We start from the raw sequence: 20,567 nt of genomic DNA on the forward strand, positions 1-20,567 counted from the left end.
GTGTCATTTTTTTATGAATGCTGAGATGTTGATTAATAAAATTCCGAAAGCATTAACTCAATTGAGTGGACTCCAACTTTTCCCTTTTTTATTGTTATGATTTGTGAAAATAAATGCAATAAAGAAAAATCCCAGCAGCTCTGTTAAACTGTATCCTCAGCAGTCTCCCTCCTGATAGCATTACCAGATGTTTTACGATGTTATACACAGGACTATTTGCTCTTGGGGGAAGGCTGAGCAAAGCCTTGGCTGAGCACCATCAGGCTTCAGTTGGTGACCCTCTGTCTCAGACGCCTTGGACACCAGCCTGTACCCTGGTTAGGAACCAGTGGTTTGGTCTCCCTCCTTTAAAGACTCCTCAGGGAGGAGCAGCTACCTTTGGTTGCCCTCTTCCACCCTCCTGATGACAGCTTCTGGGATGTGGTGCTCAGGTTCATCTTCTTCATATCCTGTCATTTCTGAGGCTGGTGGATGGAGGCTCTGGTTGTACCAAGTCAGGGCCACCTCCTGTGCAAGGATGGCTATGACCACCCAATGCTGAGAGACCCACCAAGGGAGGCCTCTCTCCCTGGAGGCCGAGCTTCTGGATTTCTTCTTCCCAGGTCTGCCATGAATTATGCCCTCTGAATGGAGCTGGAAAGGCTGCAAGCCTTTCTGTTTGGAAGGGACGAGAGGGGCTGAGGACTCGGGAGGCAGAGGCGGGGACTGCTCATGCTCCCAGCTGCTGGCCAGGGAAGGATTTAGTGCCCTGGCTGTGTTTGGGACACAGACCGCTCAGAATAGCCATCCATCCTACACGTCTGAGCGAGCTGCCATGGGAGATTCATTTGTAAGCCGGCCTTCCTTCTTCCTGAAGTTTCTTTCTCCCTTATACTGCAAAGGCTAATATATTGTTCAAATTAAAGCACGCCTGGGGACTGAAGACAGAGCTGGTTATTGAGTGGAATAGACTGATGAGGAGTGGGTAATATATTTAAAGACTGTGTAGGAGCCACCAGGGATGATATAGTCTGATTTATTTGATTTAGCGTAATTTATAGTACACTAGACTATATTGTGATTCTTCAGGATTTTTATCAGGAAATTTACATCCAATATTTAAGTATCTCTGGGCAGAAACATTCTCATTCTTTTATTATTTTGGCTTTAAATGTATCATGTACCACAGAAGAATTTATAAGTGCATGAAGGGTTTTAATAAGTTCACATAGAAAAGGAAAAAGTTTGAAATCTAAGATCAACAAGGGAGTGGGATTCCTGCTTCACCCTTTCCCAACGGCATGGGTGGATTTGTTAAAAAAAGGCAAAAGTGTATCTCATTATTTTTGCTCTTTTTTTGCCATTAGGATAGAGCCAGCCTTGGTAGAGTCACTGACATCCAAAAACTAGTGTCTCAGCAGGTGTTAATGGGGCCTGAACCTCTCTGCTTGTGCCCACTAAAAACCACTGATATGGTCTGTTGTGCGCCACCTTCTCTTCTGAAATGTTCCTTGATTTTCAGGCTGGAATTTTGCTTAGTTTAATAGATGATAGTCCATTCCTTTGATTCTTTAAGGATGATTTTTGCATGGTAAAAACATTGTATTTTGTAAGTTAGTCTTCTAATAATTTCATCCCTTTCAGAGGTCACCAATGAATGAAGATAACTCAGGTGAAACTGGGTCTGTAATTAGGGCAAAAGTGCTGTGGCACAAGATCAGATCACTAAACCTTGAGGAAAAACAATGGAGTCTCCCCTGATGTGGTGCTCAAACTTTTCCACTGGAAGTTTAAACTTTCTGTTTTCCAGAACAGGAGGGTGAGGTAGGGTAGCAGTGCCAAGTTTGTGCCTTGCTGAAATACCTCATGATACACTGAACATATCAGCAGGTGCCGTATTCAAAACATCTTGAATGTTCATAGAAGGATCTCATTCTTAAATTTGTGACACATCATGGTTTCATCCGCTCTGCTGGACCTTTCTCTAATGTGATTTATTTCTAGGAATGTTCCATGTTTTTGTGATTTGCATCTCATTAAAGCATAGTGGACTGCAGCCCTTGAGCCCTCAGCCTTAAGGTGTTCAGTTAAGAAAGTTGAATCCCTGATGATCTGCAAACTGCAACACTACATAAAACCTTTGTTGACAGTCAAGCACACTTGAGTGTTTAAAGTTTTAATAGGCTTAGAGTTAATTCTGGAGTCCACCAAGATCTGCATACATCTGCTATTTCAAGCCCCTTACTTGGTTGACTTCATATATCATACCTGAAAGTGTTTTTGAAACTTTGGCAGCTCTGTGTAGTTTCATGATTCATCTCTGTCTTCACGAGCTGCTTCATTTATTTTCATTTTGTTTATTAGCTTTTTCTTCACCCCTTTTCCCCACTGGAAGACATTCTTAAATACTTAATCAGGACTGTGGTTTGGAATGCACTTTATCACACACCTTTTCTGTGCCAAAACCCTTTGCACACTCTATTAAAGATAACTTTCCGCATGTATTTATTTGTGAAACGGCTTTTAGAGGCGGTGTAGATGGTGGAAGGCAAAGTGTGATGGGCTAAATCCACATTTGGAGGGAGCCCTGCCCCTTTCTCACAGCTTACCCCCCTGCTGTGGAGGCAGGGCTTGTGATCCTGCAATCTCTCCCTGCTGCTGCAGTACCAGCAGTACAGGCAGGGCAGCACCACTCTGTTTTGAGGGGAAAATGATGGATTAGGACCTGTGGGGAGGAAGGTGTGGGTGGGTGTGCCCCATTTCTGGCACGTCCCTGAGGTGTCGTTGGGTGCCTGATTTCTGGCCAGGGACATTTGTTTCAGCTGGGAGGATACTGTTGAGAAAATATAGGACAGTTGCCTGGAGGCAGATGGAGAACACTGAGGCTTCCAAAAAGCCTCTTTGTACCTTTGCCCTGGACAGCCCTTAGGAGCTGGGCTGGGAGCCGCCGTGCCGGTTTATTGTAAATAGAAGAGTCAGTCTTCCTTGCATGTATGAACCTTTTACTTCCTGGCAGCTCTTGTCAAAATAATCCTGTTTTCCTCAACACATATAAGTGTCTCTGAGCTCTTGAGAAGGCTGAGTGCCTGTGCTTGTCTCTTCAGGCAGCTAGAGGTGGCGGGGGCACAACAGCGACGTTGGCTGCGCTAGCAGCTCTCAAAACTTCCCGTGTTATTTTTATTGTTCCAACCCCCAGAGTGCTTTGATTAGGTTGGAATCCTAACTTTATGGGATTTTTTTTTCTTTTTTCCTTTTTTTTTGAAACAAGTTTCTAGCTCTTGTGGCTGTGGTAAAAGGAGCTTGAAAACATGCTTTGGATGTGCTAAAATCAGAAAGGGAACAAAGAGAGCTCTGCTGGGACTGTTGGGCTGGGACATGTCTTTTTTAAACTCCGGATTTTTTCTCTGGCTTGCAATAATTTCAATCCTTTTATGAGGTTTATTGCAGAAGTGTGAGGCCATGGCACAGTTTGCCTGAGGTGACATGGCTGGAAAGGAAGTGGAGAACAAGCTCGAGGTGTGCTTGCCACGTGCTGTGCTGCTGCCTTGCTGCCTCACATGGACATTTCCCAAGGCTAGTATGGGCCATGGCCACGTTGGGAACAGCTGGCAACAGAAAACCACAGAGTTAGAAAAGGAGTGTTTGCATCTCATGGCAGGCCAGCTTGCTTCCGCATCATGTTTCCTCTCCAAAACATTGTCATGGTGCATTTTCAGTGTGGCAAGTTGTGGTTCCTCCAGTCTTGTTGGCACATGCCAGTAAGAGCCAGTGCAACAGCTTTACTGTAGTTGGCAGCTCAGTAAAACTTGCCTTTTTCACCTGAATTTGGCAGCATTAGCCTGAGAGCATGTGCACTTTGTCCCTCTCAGTTGTCACTGCTTTCTGAAAGAGTGGAGTTTTGGCATGCCTCATGGCTGAGCAGTAAAGCAGTGGCCATACAACAAGATGTTCCAGCCTCCTACAGATGGATGTGTAGGAATTACTTTGTGAAAAATAGTCAGATGTGAGATGGAGAGACACTAATTCTCAATTTCTTGTGCTCTGCTAACATTTGGGCTTGGTTTACAGTATTCCTATATCAAAATAAGTGTGGCTGATGCTATTATGCTGGTTGATGTGACTGAGGCAGACAGCCCTTCTGAGCTGATAAAAGACATTTTAAACTGCAAAGAGACAAAATAAAAGGTAAAAAAAATATACAAAGTAGAGCCAGTCCCATCTTAAAAAAAAATTAATGCACAAAGAGTAAATTTGAGTACATTTATATTTATGTATGAGATATTTTTCTTCTATCTGACATTTGTTTGATACTAAGAACTGGTGTCTACTCTCTCAGTAGAAGTATTTTATTATTATTAATAACTACTTGTTAACTCTGGCATCTCTAGTATGCCAGGCACTCTGCAAAACCCAAGGAAAGCATAGTGTCTCCCCAGAGAGCTTGTGCTAATCTATTCTATTCCAACAATATTTTTTTAGTGCTGTGTATAAATCATTCTTCTAGCAGTATTTAATGCAGAGGTTTACACTTCCCCATTTGTGATAAACAAATTTGCCACAGTGAAAATACTATGCAGGTCAACCTAGCTGTATTTTATGGAGTTTCTTTTTGGCCAAACCATTGAAAGACATTGCTGCAGAGAGGCCCTTAACACACATTTAACTTTGAAATCTGCCTAAGCACCATTAACTTTAATGGCCCTGAGCACATGCTTCAGGCTAAGCATATACTGAAGTGTTCTACTGATTGTGGACAGATTAGGCCCATAAAATATTGGTGAAATGTGGTGTAAACCATGAGAGAGATTTAAATCCCCAGGGATTCTCTGTGGAAGTGGATATCACATAATCTGTCATGAGGGGCTGTGTTCAGATTCTCCATCAGGCAGCACAAGCTGACCCTCCCATCCAGGACCATTTCTCCATCTGAGGGATACTGAAACCTTCATCAATCCTGGGGATCATTAGCAACATGGAGTCTGCTTTGGTGTGTGGAGGAGTGCTGCAGTACTGCCCCACATGAAGGAGAAATGACTCCTAAGAGAGGAGAAGAAATCATTTTGGTCAGTAGTGTCAGATAAAGATTTGAAACACAGCAGACGCTCATTCAGTCTAACTAGAGCTAAATCTGTAGTTAAATAAGAGAATATAATGAAAAATAAGCAAGAAATACATTTTAAAGTGCCCTTTTTTTAAAAGAAAGAGTATCATCCAGTCCCAAGGGGAGAATAACTGAAAAAGTATAGTATTGAAATAACTTCAAAAAAAATAAAGTAATGCCTAATGAGGTCTGTGGGGACCATTAATGTAGACTGCATGAGTGGCTTGATTCAAAAGGGTGCTTTGCCCACATTCAGAATCATGTCCAGTTCAGTCTTATTTATTTAACACCTGAAGCCAGCTTGCATCCTCTGTTGAACTGCCACCAAGAAGCACTGGAGATGCCTGATGTTGCCCCTCTGCCTCTTTGGGAATCTGATACAGTGGGTCCATGGTAACACTTGCCTGATGACAAACACCTATTGATTCTTCACTCGGTCACTGCCTCAAAATTACCCCATATGGGCCTTTTGTGAGCCTCTGGAGAGTCAGAGACAGAAATCCTTCCTAACAGAGAGAAATATCTGAGCTAATATTTTTCCACAGGACCATGGTACAAAAATTTCTGTGCAGAAAAGGTGGAGGTAGGGAGCAAAATCAACCACAAACTCCTTGGTTGACTCACCACATCTCAAGTGGCTTCACGCTCAATTTCTGAAGAGATACCACTGACTGAAGGGATTTTTCTGTTCTTCTACAATGCCAGACCTTTTATCTTGAGAATAAATTTGAGTGGGTTTTAGTTTTTCATTATAGGGAGCACAGGCAGAAATGGACTGTTTCTTAGGAAACCATCTAAGTCAGATGATCAGGTGGATCTAAGATGTGCTGGATGTTATGGAAAAGCAACATTAAAAAAAAACAACATAGCAGATTCTCTTTAAGGTTTATGAATGACTATTTTTTTGGCTTATACTTGGGAATTAGGTCAGGTTGGCACAAACTGTTTGCTGAAAACTTTACTGAATGCATGAAAGCCCTCAGAAGAGAAAGACTGCTGCAAGACTGTGGCTGAGACAGATGGATGAAAAAACAATTTCTACCACTCTGATATGATTTTTTAAGTGTAAATACACACAGACATCATTATAGGTACAACCACTTGGAGTAAATAGATGTGTGAGGGCAACTGCATTCATTTGTTATGAGACCCTCTAGAGTCAGGAGGCTCTAACAATTCAAGTCCTAAAATCCCAAAGCAGTTACGTTGTGAGTGTTCCTTGTTTTTTAAGCTCAGTGAAAGTCACCTTGTTTTTCTGTTTAGAAAATACCATCATAAAGAGGAAATCTTCCAAAAATTAGTCAACCACAGCATGACTTTGGGGACTTGATTTTACTTGTGTGACATAGATAAGTATGATTCATGTCCTCAAACAGCTCTGTTGGATTGTAAAATTATTTACTAACCAAGCAAGGAAAAAGTTAATTTAGAAGTACTAAAGACAAGATTGACAACTGGAAACCAGTAAGAAAGAAGGGAGCAATAAAATATTAGGCAGACAAATGATTGTGGCATGATATATCTTGTCTCAGCTTTTCTTTGATTTTTCCCAAAAGAAGTTGGCAGTGACAATAGTAAGGCTGTGAACAATGTAACAATGCAATATACTCATGCCAAAATGTAAATACAAAAGAAATGTTCTAAAATACTCTGTATCAAATTATCTGCAGGAAGCAGAAAAAGATGAAACACATTTTCAGTTCCTTGGAAACAGAGAAAAATCAAATGCAGAGCTTAAGAGTTTATCTTTACATGGGTATAAATTCCTCATTTAAAATTTGATCCCAGTTAGAGAAGAACAAATGAATACTTTGATGATGATATGATGGATGGGGTTTGTAAGTGATATGTTCAATTAAGATCCCAATAAAATGAATTAAAAAATCCCAAAACTGAATATCTCACACAACTTTTTCTCTAAAATTAAGGGTAAATGAGGATGTATTGATTTCCTAATGAAATTTAAATTCCACAAATGGGAGCTTTTTAGGATGGAGACATTAGGTGAGCATGGTCTATGCAGTATTTTTATAAGGCTGTCAGATATGGGTCTTAATGCAAGAGGTTCCAATTTCATTGGATGGAAATAAGTCTTCATTAACCCTGGATCAATACAGGCACTAGAGAGAATATGCAGGGAGGAGACAACAGTCTTAAGCCAAAGTCCCACCCTGTGTGCCTATATGTAAAGCACAAGAGGTATAGACAGCTTTTCTACCTTTCCTTTCCTAATGCAATCTGTTTTTATAACAAAACAAATGTCTCATTTGTATTATTTTCATACAGAATGCCATAAAGTGGTTATGTTTTCCAAAACTATTTCAGTGAAAGCCCATGAATAGGTCTGCAGAGGTTCAAGCAGATGTTCAAGTATCTGATCTCCTTTTCCTCAGTTCTGAGTCAGCTGAATAGGAGTCCAGCCAGTCAGCCTGGAAAACGTGAACTTTATCCCCAAGTTAATGTCTCTGGACTCATGGCTGAAGCAGACAGAATGCTTTCCCAGGGAGGCTCAGGGTCACAGCTGTTAAAATTGCTGAGTGTCTCCTAACTTGGGTGGGTGTACCAGAACTTATCTGAAGTACCAGAGGTTGCTTTGGTTTCAGAAGGGGAATGAAAATGTTTCCCTCTAGCATTTTTTCTTAGTCTTCTCTGGCCTACAGCCAAGCCAGTTTGCAGGTGAAATTTTATTTCCCATCAAGACTGTGAGCCTTGGTCACTACTCTAATACTCTCTTTTGCCCCTGTAAGCCAAAATACATATTGTTATACTGAGACAAATATTTACTGTTTGACACATAATGCCCCATAGTCCTCCTGCAGTCTTTGATAAAGCTCCCTTCACGGCTCTTGTTTTCTTAGCTAAGAGCTAGTTCAGGAAGCAGATGGGTGATTGCATACCTGTGATGTTGAACTCTGAGAGGAAAGTTGAACGCTCTGCTTTTTTTCAATATAAACTTGATCTGACATCATTGGGACTTTGCTTTTAGGGGGTTCTTTTTGCCTGAGGTAACCCACTGGATTTCAGTGGGTCAGTAACAAAAAGACAAAGTGGTCAAAGATGAATACTTTGTTACTCTCTTCCATTTCTAGCCTGTAGATTTTTCAGCCTGATCTTACTTTTTAAGTGTCTATGGTTGCATGAACAATATGCCTACATCACTTCATAAGACCAAGAAAACACCACACATAAAATGTGTACCCGAATTATTTTTATTTGTTTCTCAGCTCAGAAATTATTAGATTTTGTGCAATGCACTCCCACAACAAAAGGGTATCACAGCATCCTCTGACGAGTGAGTGTAGGAGGCTGTGAATTAAGTAAAATACATTTATTGGGATCATCCAGTTTAACTTTATGAAAGAATTGGTTGTCTCAACACTCTCTGCCCATTCTTTTCTTAACGTCATGTAGATAGGACATCTGGCAGAGGCTCAGTCCCAGTGCAACCAATAACATTAACCCTGACTGGCCCAAATGACAACCAGCAAAAGAAATTCCTAGCTGCCTGTTTCTCAAGTACATTAAATAATTCTGCATTCAATAAATATCTAGACCAGGCTGATTGCAACACCTCCACTCCAAAGGACCTTTTTGCTAATAAAAGAACATTATACTTTTAAAGTTAGTCACTATTTAATTGTAAGCAAGGGCATGGCAGTATGCCCCTATAAAAACGATAGCCAAATCTCATTTGTTCTGTACTTTCTGTGGGTTATTGCTGTAATCTGTAACTGACAATGACTGAATCTTATGAACCCCTGAACAAATATTCATTTAATTTACAACATGTTCAGTTTTGTTAAACATCAAAGAGAGTAATTTACGAATTGCATCAGCGATAATTTTGACTTCATTCAGGGCCATTTCTCCTGCCAGTGCAGGCTCAGACTCAGCATGCCAGCTGACAGCTGCCTGCAGGCACCATATGAAGCCCAAGCCTCTGCCTCACAGCAAAATGGATGTTTCTCTTTTTGAAGGCAAGGGGGCAGCTCACTCCCCGCATCACTGGGAGGAAGATTTGCCTTCTCCCAGAGAAGGATAGACTCCAGAGGCATCTGCCTGGTGCTAACTTGACCTGCAGCATGAGGATGTCCTGAAGGAGAAAGTCAGTGTGGTGGCATCAGTGTGGTGCCACTCCTCCTTCTTTACAGGTACTTTACTGGCCTTGGAGATGCTGTTTTTATATGTCTAAAGCAACCTTCCCATGTGCATGCTGTAGAATGTGCTTGACACTCTCCTTGTGGTACAGGTCTGACAACTCAGCCAGCAGCAACCACCTTCTTCCAGGTCACTGGGAGCTAGAACACCCTTGTCTATTTCTTCACCATTTTTGCCTCCAAACTTGGCTGCTCTGAACTGAATTTGGTGCAACTGATGTTTCACATAGTGTAGGAAGCTCAGGAAACTCTGGGTGTACATCCTGAACTGTTAATGTAAGATACCACTGAACTCTCCTTACTCTTAGGGGACCACAGCTCTGGAGAAGAGGCTTTAAGATAACTGTTGTGGGTCTCATTGATTCACATGTTTTTTTCTACCTGGGCCTCCTCCCTCAGACATGTTCTATGCTTGCACCACATGGGATTTTATCTGCCTTCTTCCTCCACTTTCTACCCCGCGTGATGGACATCCCACTCCTGCAGCTGCAGATATGATCTTAAACTGGTCAGGATGCTGTTACTGCTGGCTTTTTTTTCTTCATTTCATGTCTTCTCTGGTAAAGGGAGAAAAAGGCACTGGGGAGCATAGGGATCAGAACAAGACAGTGCTCAGTATTATTGGGAAAAGTGTGAGAAGGGAAGAACCCCTTCTGCTATCAAGGATGCAGTTATGGAGATCCTTGTCAGCCAACTCTGCTACCACTGCAATGTCTTGTGAGGGTCACAATATTCTCCAATTGGCAGCAGAGATACTTCCTACTCTGAACTTAAGCATTACTTCATGTCAGTGTGTAATTGCACTCACAAAGTTGTCTACACCAAAAGTGAGCTAAAAATGTGGCCCCATCACAACTGGAGACTCTGGATGCAGGAAATACATATTCAAAATGTAATAGTCCAGCTTATGGCTTTCCTGAATGTTTTATCGTCTTTGAAAGGCATGACAGCTGGTGTGAACTTTTATATCAGATATCATCATTCCCTGCTCCAAATATTTCCATGTGACTGGTTTTGGTTAAAGAAGGCATCTTGTTGAATTTAATTAGGTAGAAATACAATTTAAGGGCAGATAACACCCCTTCTCCTTACTAAGGAAGATGGCCTGGAGCATTGCTTTGTGCTGAAGAGTCTCTCTAGCTCAGCTTTCTGGCTGATAAAACAATGTGCTGCATCCAGGAAAAATATGAAGGCTGTATCTGTGCCTAGAAACTGTCACACTGGTATCTTTATAAATTGCACTGATGATACGAAAACAAAGTGCCTTAATTTAATTATGTGTGTTTTCCTTGGTTAGTGCAAGATGAGTTCTGATGGGGGACATGAGGACCTTTACCCTATCAGACTGTCTTGAAAGGCAGAGGCCTCGAAGCAGCCCCTGTCTGCACTGCAGGGCCATGGGGTGCTCACCCATCTCCTCTTTGAGGATTGTCTTTTGCTCTTCCCATATTCGCTGTACCCACAGCTTGGATGGTGACATTTTGGCTACAGCAACAAGAAGCAAAGGAAGGGACTGGGGAAAACATCAGAGTGGAAGACTTAATTCAGCAATTTTCTTTCCTTTGCTTCTTTCTTTGTGACCTGCCTGTAGGCAGGTAGGACTTCTTCCAGATGAGGTGGTGACTGACAGATGACTTTCCTGGCCTTCCTGAGTGCTGCTCTCTGGGCAGACCCACACTTGGACCCTTTTGGCATGCAAGGACAGTGCATCCTCCTGCCACAAATCCATAGGGAGAGAGAGTTTGCCCTGGCTTGATGCTGCTCCCTGGGCTGGTGTAGGGGAAGGAGTGCAGGAACCCCCGTGCCACATGGCTGGGAGGCTGCTGTGCCCTCACCAAGGAAGTAGATGTAGCTTTAGGAGGACCTAATGCTGTAGATCACACAGAGGAGGGAGATTCTTTGCAGCTGTGTATCTTGCTATAAGGTGCACCATGCACAGAAATGCATTGTGAAGCAAAACAAGTGCTTTCATTTGGCATTTCAAAAAAATACGGAGAAAATGAGAGAATAGACTGCAAAGTTTGGGAGAGCTGATTGCTGCCAGTGCATTTAAGTGCAGTTAAGAAATGTATGAACTAAAAACCACACCAAAACATGTTTGGTACATATTGAGGAAGAGGTAGGACAGATCCCTGTTATCATACTGAGCATCCTGGGAAATGCGAATTGCACCAAAAATAGGAATATTTTTACAGGGTGTCAAGCACTGCACTCCCAGGCAGCGCTAAAGGAAACGACTGGGAATAAATGGACAAGAAAACAAATGGCTGGAAAGATAGCCATCAAATTCCTCCTGCTCCTTTCTCTGGCACTTAGTTTCCTCTTCAAAATGTTGACAGTGTTCCTTAGACAGAAGGAGAATAGAAATGGAAAAAGTAAGTGGATAGACCGTGGTTATGGTTTATTTTCTTTCCCCAACAGGGGAGTATTGTGTAACAGAATTTTGTTCAAGTATCATTTTTATTCTTAAAATAGTTATTATTCTCCATACTTCATATGAAACAAGAGCTATGTTATGGGTCCAACATAATTCTTGATAGGCTGTGAGGGGAATTTTAAAAAAGTAATAAATAAAAAAAATATATTAAATTCATTCTACATTAATTTAATTTAAACTAAGTTAAAATTAAATAAAATGTAAAAGAAAATATGAAAAAGTGCTTTTTCATGTGTATTTTGGAAAAAAAAAAAGGTATTTGTTGACTCAGGAGCTTTGAGTACAGTGTCTTCTGTCCTCCCTTTGATAAATGAACTGCAAAACTGGAGACAAAGACAAGTAAATTTTGAAGTCAGTGACCAGATTCTGATATCAGGTATAATCTAACATCACTGGATTGCCATTACCCAGAGTCAGAATGACATCCACTGGGAGACTGAGGGTCTCTCTTTAAATAACATGTCCATGAGCTGATGCAATTATGGCATCAACAGTCAGAATGTATAGTGTAACAGTCATCCATGTGTCTGAGTGCTCCTGTATAAAAACAAGGCCACAAGAAACCTAAAAGACCTGAAAGAGGAGAGATTTTGTGTGACTAGTCTTCAGAAAATTACAGGAACTCTACATCTAAAGCCAAAAATCTAAGTGGCAAAATTCCCAGCTCAATCTTTCACCTTTTCTTTTCTGTTTTGTCTTTTTTCAGTTTTGTCTGTTTTTTTTTTTTTTAACTTGCATTGGGGCAGAAATATTATCAAAAGAGCATCTTTCAAAGTGACTTCAATACTTCCTTGAGTCCTGAGAAAAGATATATAAACCTGAGAAAAGTGCTGAAGGGAGAGGACAGTAGCAAGGGGAAGTAGCATTGAAAGACTGTGGTTATTCATGGGCAGGTTGTGTAGCAGGGTCAATGTGCTTCTTTCTGAGCAAGACAAAAGATTTAAGCAGTGCTTTCTCCAAATATATTGCCAGTATAGAAGACAAAATGCTGGACCTAATTCAGTTTTCATTCATTCTACCCCAGCTGAAACAACTTCAGGAAATTTAGTGTGAGAAGTTTCCAAAAATAGGTAGAGAAGTTAAAAGATTGATGATGGAGATGGCAGCATTCATGGGAAAAGGGTCAGGTAGCCACAGAATTCCCTCATCTTCTCTATGTCTTAGAAAACTGTCTGGTTCTTGATGAGTTTGGAGTGAAAATGGATTTCTCTGGTGTTATTAATTTTATTTTCCTTGGGTCACCTTTCCCTCTATATTAGTTCAGCAAAATAAGCAAAAGCAAGAAGTCATAGTTTTGATTTTGAGCTGGATATGTGTGAAATACATTGAGTCAGGAGGTCTGTGCTAGCCACATGTACTGTTATATGTATGTCACATGGACAGATAATCACAAATAGGAAAATGCAATCAATCATGCTGTCACTTTTTTTCCAGCCCTCCTCTCATGTGCCTGCACCTGTAAACCATTGATATGCACAAATGTGTTAACAAAAGTTGGCATATTTCCATTGCTTTTGTATTTTTTTAAACCCTTCTGTAGCACAAGGGAAATACTTGCCCCTCATTGTTTTAAGTGGCAATAATCCACTTGCTAAGTGGAGAGACTACAGTGCAAAAGGTTTTAATTTAAAATCCCAAAGCAGAAAATAGATTATTGCTGAAACAACCAAAGCCCAATATCCAAGTATCATAAGAAGAATCATTTTTTAAAAATAAGTTGCTTGATAAAGCAAGAGGATAAAGTAGTGGCCTGAAGTTTAATTAAGGCAGTTTGTGCAAACTTCCCCACAAACATTTACCAGGGTATTTTGTTCTTCACCTGTGTGACACTCCTTGCTAATGCAGCTGGCCACACCACTGTCCCTTCTGTGATGTGGATCTCCAAGTGAAGTCACCAACTCCTCCTCCATAGTGACATCCTGAAAAAGGAAGATCCTGAAAGATCCTGAAAATTTACCTGTGGAAAAAAAAAACCCATCAGCTTTAATAGGACTTATCACCTACCTTAATGCTTTCAAAAAGGAGATTTGCTTCAGCTCTCCCAAAGTTGCTTCCTGATAACATCCATCACATATATGATGGGCCAACTAAACCACATTAAACAAAAGCTGCTGACACGTATCCCAAACCCACTACTAGAATGTAATGATCCTGAATTAAGTTTTCTTGGCAAGCTACAGAAGTAACTCATCTTTCAGGCATTGTGAATGCAGTTTCTGGAGCTGGGAAGCCATTTAGTGTGTTGGCACAACAGCATATGAGCTCTGGAGATTTGGGAGCGCAAGCTTAGGATTGGTTAAACAAGCAGATGCCTTAAACAGGGCTGGTAAGTGGTTTAAATGAGACCAATGTTGTGCCACATAAAAACATAAATAACTCTCTTCCACAGGGAAAATAAATTAAATTCTTCCCAGAGACCTCTAGAGGAAAAGAAATCAACAAGCTCCCTTGAAAGATCTTTTCCGTCTTAGACATTTATTACTGGTTTCTGTGGCCAGTTGAGCTGCTCCACTTTTAATAAATGACAATGAAATTCATTTAGTGGCCAGTGTTTCTACACTTGGGTACACAAGGCTGTACAGCTCTGGGAGTGCTGGCAAGGGCAGCAGTGAAATGCACCTGCCCACGGGTTTTGTGCAGTTCTGTGCTCTTGGGGCTTCTCGCTGGGAGCTCTTCCCACCTCTGCCCATATGCACAGACACCAAGCAGCACCAGCACTCACTGAGTGACACTTACTCCCACTATATGAATGTCTCTCCTGGACTGAGGCTCTTTTCTTCTTCTTTTAATTAAAAAACCTGTTTCTTTAAAAAAAAATACCCTAAAAAATTAAAATAAAATAAAATAAAATAAAATAAAATAAAATAAAATAAAATAAAATAAAATAAAATAAAATAAAATAAAATAAAATAAAAGCTCTGGTGTAAAAAACCAGAGTGCTGAGTCTGTACCATCTGGGGACTTCTTAACTGCAACCATGCAGCACAGCACATGTCCTCCAAGGGAAGAGGTGACTAATGAGATGCAGAGATCCTGAGCTGGTTAGAAGTAACATTAGATTTCTGTTGTCTTCACTAGTTAATGTGATATGTAAATGAGGATCATATGATAGGGTTTGAAGCCTGTCTGTAGGAAACACACCAGTGTAAGTCCTTAGGAGGAGGTGCTCTTCCTAATGAATATGCTCTTTGTTTGAGAATGGAAGTGAAGTCAGTTTTATTTGATCATTTTGTGCTACTTGTCTAAAGCAACAATTATTCCAGGGAATGGCAAGGGTTTGAAATTTGAATGGGATCCACTCCATTAGCTGGAATTTGTACTGTCACGCCCTGACTTCTGCACTGCAAGATATCCTAAGTTCTTCCTCAGCTGTTGAAAGTGGACTTCACAGTGTATCTGAAGCCAATAAGAAATTCCTGAATCTGCTGATTTGTACCAAAGCTAGAGTTAGCACAGCAGACATTTTAAAGCAAATAAAAGACAGAAATTTCAAGCAGAGACACTGTGGGTGGGATTTCACATTGTACCATGACACCTAGGCTAGGGCTTTGCTTTCTGACCCTGCTCAGTGTCTCTCAGCTTCTGTGGATTTCTGTGAAGTCTGGCAAATGGTCAATATCTTTGCAGATCAGCCCCATGTTAGGACGCTGGCTAAGAGCAAAGGAAAATACTTTTAGACATCAAATTATCAAACTGTTTAAACTTTCTGCTGTGTAGTTCTTCTTATTGCAGTGAAAGCCATTGAACCTGGGGAGGTTCTCCTCTTGTCTTCCTGCTATCTCCTGATTTTAATTTATTGTATCTTCCGTTTGTCCCTGTGCACAACCTTCCTGCATTTTCCTTATATGGAGACCCTGGGAAGTGGCTTGTATCTTTGAAGCTGGTATAATTAAGAGAAAAATGAAATGCAGAGACAGAACACAGCCTCCAGCTTTGTCTAACTTGAAAGAGTGGATTGAATTCCATTCTGAGTACAAAAATTTGAGAAAATTTAAAATTTTCTCATATTTTCTCCAGCAACTTAATCCTGAATATCACACTCTGGTAGTTAAGAAACAGAAACATACAACAATTCTTAGGGACCCAGTTAAAATAGCAGACATTTTTGATGATAAAAGGTTGCAACAAGCAATTTCTCAGCCAGCTTTAGAGCAAGAAATCTTGGTAAGGATTCTTTTATAACTCAAATCAAATAAATAAAATTGCTCATTGCAATAAGAGGAGTGTTATTTGCATCTTAAATGCAATTTGTAAATTTTAGATTCATTTTATTTAGATGTACTCCTAGGGACTAGCAATACCACATCCATGGATTCTCACATTTTTTCAGTGTACTGTGAAAACATCTGCTAGTACTCATCAAACTCCTCTGTGGTTTGTTGTCCCCATTTTACAAGCTGAAGGAATTAGACAGGCAGGTTAAAGGACTTGCCCAAGACCACACAGGGAATCAGATGACAGAGTAGGTACTAGAATCATAATTTCCTGGCTCAACTTCCAATTACCTTGTGCCAAGGAAAAGGCCTTTCTTTCTAATGTAACGCCTAGGTTATTTGACTTTGTTCTTTCTCTCTCTCTCCCTTACTCTTGCTCTACCTCACCTAAAATGTAATTGAAAAAAGTTCTCTCCTTTGCAGCTTTGTATTTAATCTGTGGTGCCAAACAGATCGAATGAATGTTGTCACCACTCCAGAAAATGCAGGGAGAGTTTATTTAGCTGATGTGATGGCATAGGTGGGTTATAAAAACCTCACAGACTTCTGCCAGGGAGGTGACCCCTTGAGTCCTGATTAAACACACTTGTGTTAATCAGGCTGCTCTGCAGAGCTTCTCAAGCAGGATGGGTGCAAAGCTGACAAAACAGTACCCTGAAGCCACAGCATCCCACTATGGATATTATCCAAAATGCCCCCATCTACTCCTCATTTTTCTTTTCCTGTAGCTCTCCAGCCAAACATGCCTCTCTTGGTAACAAATGTTGTGATGCAGTAGGAAAAAGGTTCCTTTGCCCTTTTAAATTAAGTCTCCCAAGAAGGTAACCTTCTTTTTGTATTTTAAAAGTGGTGTTATTTCATTTGCTGTAAAGGTTGAAGAGATTTGGTATTATTAACACATCCTCAAGATTATTTTTTTAGAGTCACTAACCAGTGCCCTTTTACAGATGCCTTTCCGTACATTTTTGTAGAATTAGATATTAACATTCCTGCAGATAAGGTATCACCTTATTCTCATCTGATTTTGTCCAGTGCCTTGTTAGCTGGAGCATCCAATAATAACTTGAGATTAATGAATTAGAAGTGTTGTTTTCCATCCAAATTATGAGCAGCCTTACAATAGCTGAGTGGTGTATGTTGCATGGCTCCTCCTCTGCCTCTGCAGCTGCTCTTGCAGGGAAATGGTTTTCTTATAGTGCAGAACTTTTTAGTGCTACATTATCTCGTGATCTCTGACCACAAGGCTGGACTATATCCTTAAATACAGGATCAGAGTCCTAAAAAGCTTTTAAGCTTCCCAGTAAATTATTGCTTAAAAGTAGTTAACTGATTCTTTAAAGTGTCTCAGATACAGCATAATGGTCTGCTGCCCGAGGGCCAGGGCTGCTCCTTGGGGGATGTGTGAGGAAGCACCAGTGCCCACCAATGCCCCTTAACTAAAGGCACTGTCCACCCATGGAACCTCTCAGCAGTGGATGAAGACACTACAAACTGCCTGTCACCACATTAAGCTGCAAAGTTCTCACACTGCTCTTGTAAAAGTGACAAGAATGGGACACAAGGAATGACATGGCAGAGATTTTCTGTGGCCACATCCAGACCAGCAGGAAAGTGTTCATTAGTGACATACCTTAAGAAAAAATGTGTTCAGCACAACAGAGTGGATTAGCTCAGCAATACATGTTCAGCAGGGAAGGTCAGGTTTATGTCTAAGTAAACAAATGGTTACTTATCTCCTCTGGTACCAGGTGGTATGATGTGTGTCCTGCTTTACTGTTGCTCTATCATAATCCTCAATACTTATATTATATGAACATGGATCAAGTTGTTTTGGTTTCTAATCGTGCTTTTTAAGAGGAGTCACTGGGCATAGTGGTCTGTTTATAGAATATTCTCTGGTTTTATATGTGCCAGAAGTACACACAGGCAGCAGCAGGGGTATAGTTTGTCTAGATGCCAACTTTTCACAGGAGAAAAGCTTCATAAATCACTTCCCTGAACTGTCAGTGCTGTTAGCAACTCCCTCTGGTGTTGTACAGCTGAGGGGGTTATGTTGAGCACTGCACTCCTCTGCAGCCGGGGGAACCCTGCTTTCGTTTATTTTTCTTTCCTAATTACCTATAGTAAGAGAGAACTGGTCCAAGCTGAGAAACCTTTATAAAACACACTGGATGATCAAAATACCATGACAGGCTTCTTCAGTGCCTAAAAACTAATTGTGCACAGTAGCCTTCAGCTCTGCTAGAGTCAGCTTGGAACCACTTCTTCCTAAACATTGTGGTAATGACCATTCTTTTCTGACTTTAAAAAAACCAAAAGTGTTTCTGAAAAAGAAATGGTGTGGATGTCTGGACCTGAAGACAGATAGCTAATGCAGACGTATGGACAATGCACACAAAAGCTTCCCAATGTCAGATGAGAAGAACATAGGCCATAAATTCTCTGTCCGTAACTTATGGTTAAACAGATGGTTTTGCTTATAGCAGATGTTGTGTGAAAATTAGCTGCAGCTTGTGGCTAATGGAGGAACGTTTGTAGAAAGAGGTTCAGGAGGTGAAGGCTATTTTTAAGACTCCTGTATGTAAAACTAAATCTCTGTCTATAGCAAGGTGGCGGAGTTGACTGAAAGTGCAGGTTGTAGGCACAGAGGGGTAGGAAAATAGTTCGCTTTGCACAGCTGCCTTATATGAGGCTGCTTGTAGATGTGCAACTTAGCTTATACTTAGTGATTTTATCTGCTTCAACCCATTGCCAGTTGTCACTCAGCATGAAGAATTTCTCTGCTGAATATCAGAGAAGAAAATTAAATGAGGTGAAGTGCCTGTCTTATCTTGCATGCTGCTGTTCTTCCCCATGCTGATGTGCAAAGATAAGATGGTGCAGACTGGCCTTTCATTCTGGCTCTGGTGCAGGAACCAGGGAGGTTTCCCTCTCCAAGCACAGGTGCCCAGCAGCATTTGCACCCAGCTGCCACACAGTGCTGCTTGCCCCCTCTCCCCAGATCCACGTGGCCTGATTTAGGTACAGAAAGGTGCATGCATGCTGCAGGTAGTGTTACAGGGAGCTGGAGCCGCCAGGATTCTCTACCAGGCATCAGCTCTCAGAGAGGTACATGAGGGTTGACCTCTGAGGCTGATGGGGAAAAATTGCCCCTGCTGCCTTAGTTGCATTTCCCTTTTCCCCAAATGCCTGCATCATGGCTGGGTTTGACTGCCTCTTTCAGGAAGGTGACAGGAGTGGCCTTGCCAGGACAGGTGATGGAGTGTGGAGGCACAGAGGGCTGGGCCAGCCACCACTGAGCTGCCAGGCACATGGGGTGGTTCTTTGCCTTCCTGTGGGAAGCGTTTGCCTTGGCAGCCAATGCTCAGCACACATCTCCAGCTCTTGCAGGGAAACTTTCTGTATCTCCAAAGATATTGGGCAGAGAGAAAAGTGGCTCAGAGCTTCATCTCACAACATAGCCAGCCTCCAGTAATCACCCTAGCAACCAGAAACTGAAAAGGAGAGCCAGTGCATCCTTCTTCAGACATCTAAGCTTTATTCCATCTTTTGTTCTTATTTCTACTTTTCCCTGAATATGCAGACAGAGCTATCTTCCATATAATATTTGCTATGTAGAGAATTATACAGACCCATTTTCTGCTTTTTGAAATTCCCTAGTTAGCCAGTTCAACTCCTCTGTACTGGAACATTTGCTTTCAATAAGAAAAAATGTTGATTAACTCAGTGGCCTGGCCAAATCTAGTAAGTTTTTTCTGGCAATACCTCTAATGAGTCCCATTTATTAATTTTTTTCCCCTACCTTACTTGTGTAACAAATTTCCAGATATTAACATCAAGAAAGGCAATATTTGGCCTGTTGTATGAGAAAAGTAAAAACAAACCAGCACACTTCCTTTTGTAGTTCTGGATTTCATGCTCACTTAATACATATAAAAGGACCATTTTATAATGTATAAATCTGGAGCTAAGTGTTAAAGCATGCTGGTTTATACATATGATTATATACAAGCATATATGTGCTTGTATATGCACATGCAGATTGTAAGATGTCCATTGTAATCAAGTGGCCACTGATCCACGCTGCCTTTTTATTTTTGGCAAGTCTTTACTCTGTTTTTTTAACAGCCACCTCTCTGTCTCTCAGGGGAATGCTCTTTAATGTAATTATGCTAAACTGACATTCTCCTTGTGGTATTTAACAAAAAAGAGTAATCATTTTTTAAGTATTCATATATTATAAGTCTGTATTTTTTGGCTCTAAATTAGAATGACATTTGATTATGTTTTTAAAATATTATGGCTGGATAAATTAATTACACCAGAAAATCCAGAAGAAACAAACAATAAAAATAATAATAAACATTAGCTGCCACCTCAGTCCAAGCTCACTCAGTATATGTTAAAACTTTATTATTTCAAGTAGACGTATAATTACAGGGAGGTGGAGGCCATAACTAATGTCAGTGCTAATGGAAACCCACGGGCCATCAGCATTTTCCTGGGAGTGCCTGGTTCCCAGGGAAGGCTGAGGGGGTCCCTCCTTGCCCTGCTGGGAGGAGGTGTCTGGGCTTAGCACCTCTGTGGGGCTCACACAGGACACTGGGCACGTTGTCCCAGAGCAGGAAGGTACAGTGCCATGCCATCCTGGCACAAGGAAGGCAGCACATGCCTTGTCC

The 20,567-nt window shown here is 41.1% G+C and overlaps 1 long non-coding RNA gene across 15 annotated transcripts in view; it reads right to left on the bottom strand.

Moving 5' to 3' along the window:
* Window positions 1-6,586: 6,586 nt before the first annotated feature.
* Window positions 6,587-20,567, bottom strand: part of LOC135299060 (uncharacterized) — a 61,322-nt gene continuing 47,341 nt past the window's right edge. For 14 of the 15 annotated variants that reach the window (XR_010361084.1, XR_010361096.1, XR_010361086.1 and 11 more), the window contains one exon: window positions 6,587-13,631. This is a non-coding gene — a long non-coding RNA (uncharacterized LOC135299060). The remainder of the gene's footprint in view (window positions 13,632-20,567) is intronic. The other variant, XR_010361091.1, reaches the window with a different exon arrangement.

This window comes from Passer domesticus, chromosome 4, assembly GCF_036417665.1.
Source record: "Passer domesticus isolate bPasDom1 chromosome 4, bPasDom1.hap1, whole genome shotgun sequence".
Lineage (NCBI taxonomy): Eukaryota > Metazoa > Chordata > Aves > Passeriformes > Passeridae > Passer > Passer domesticus.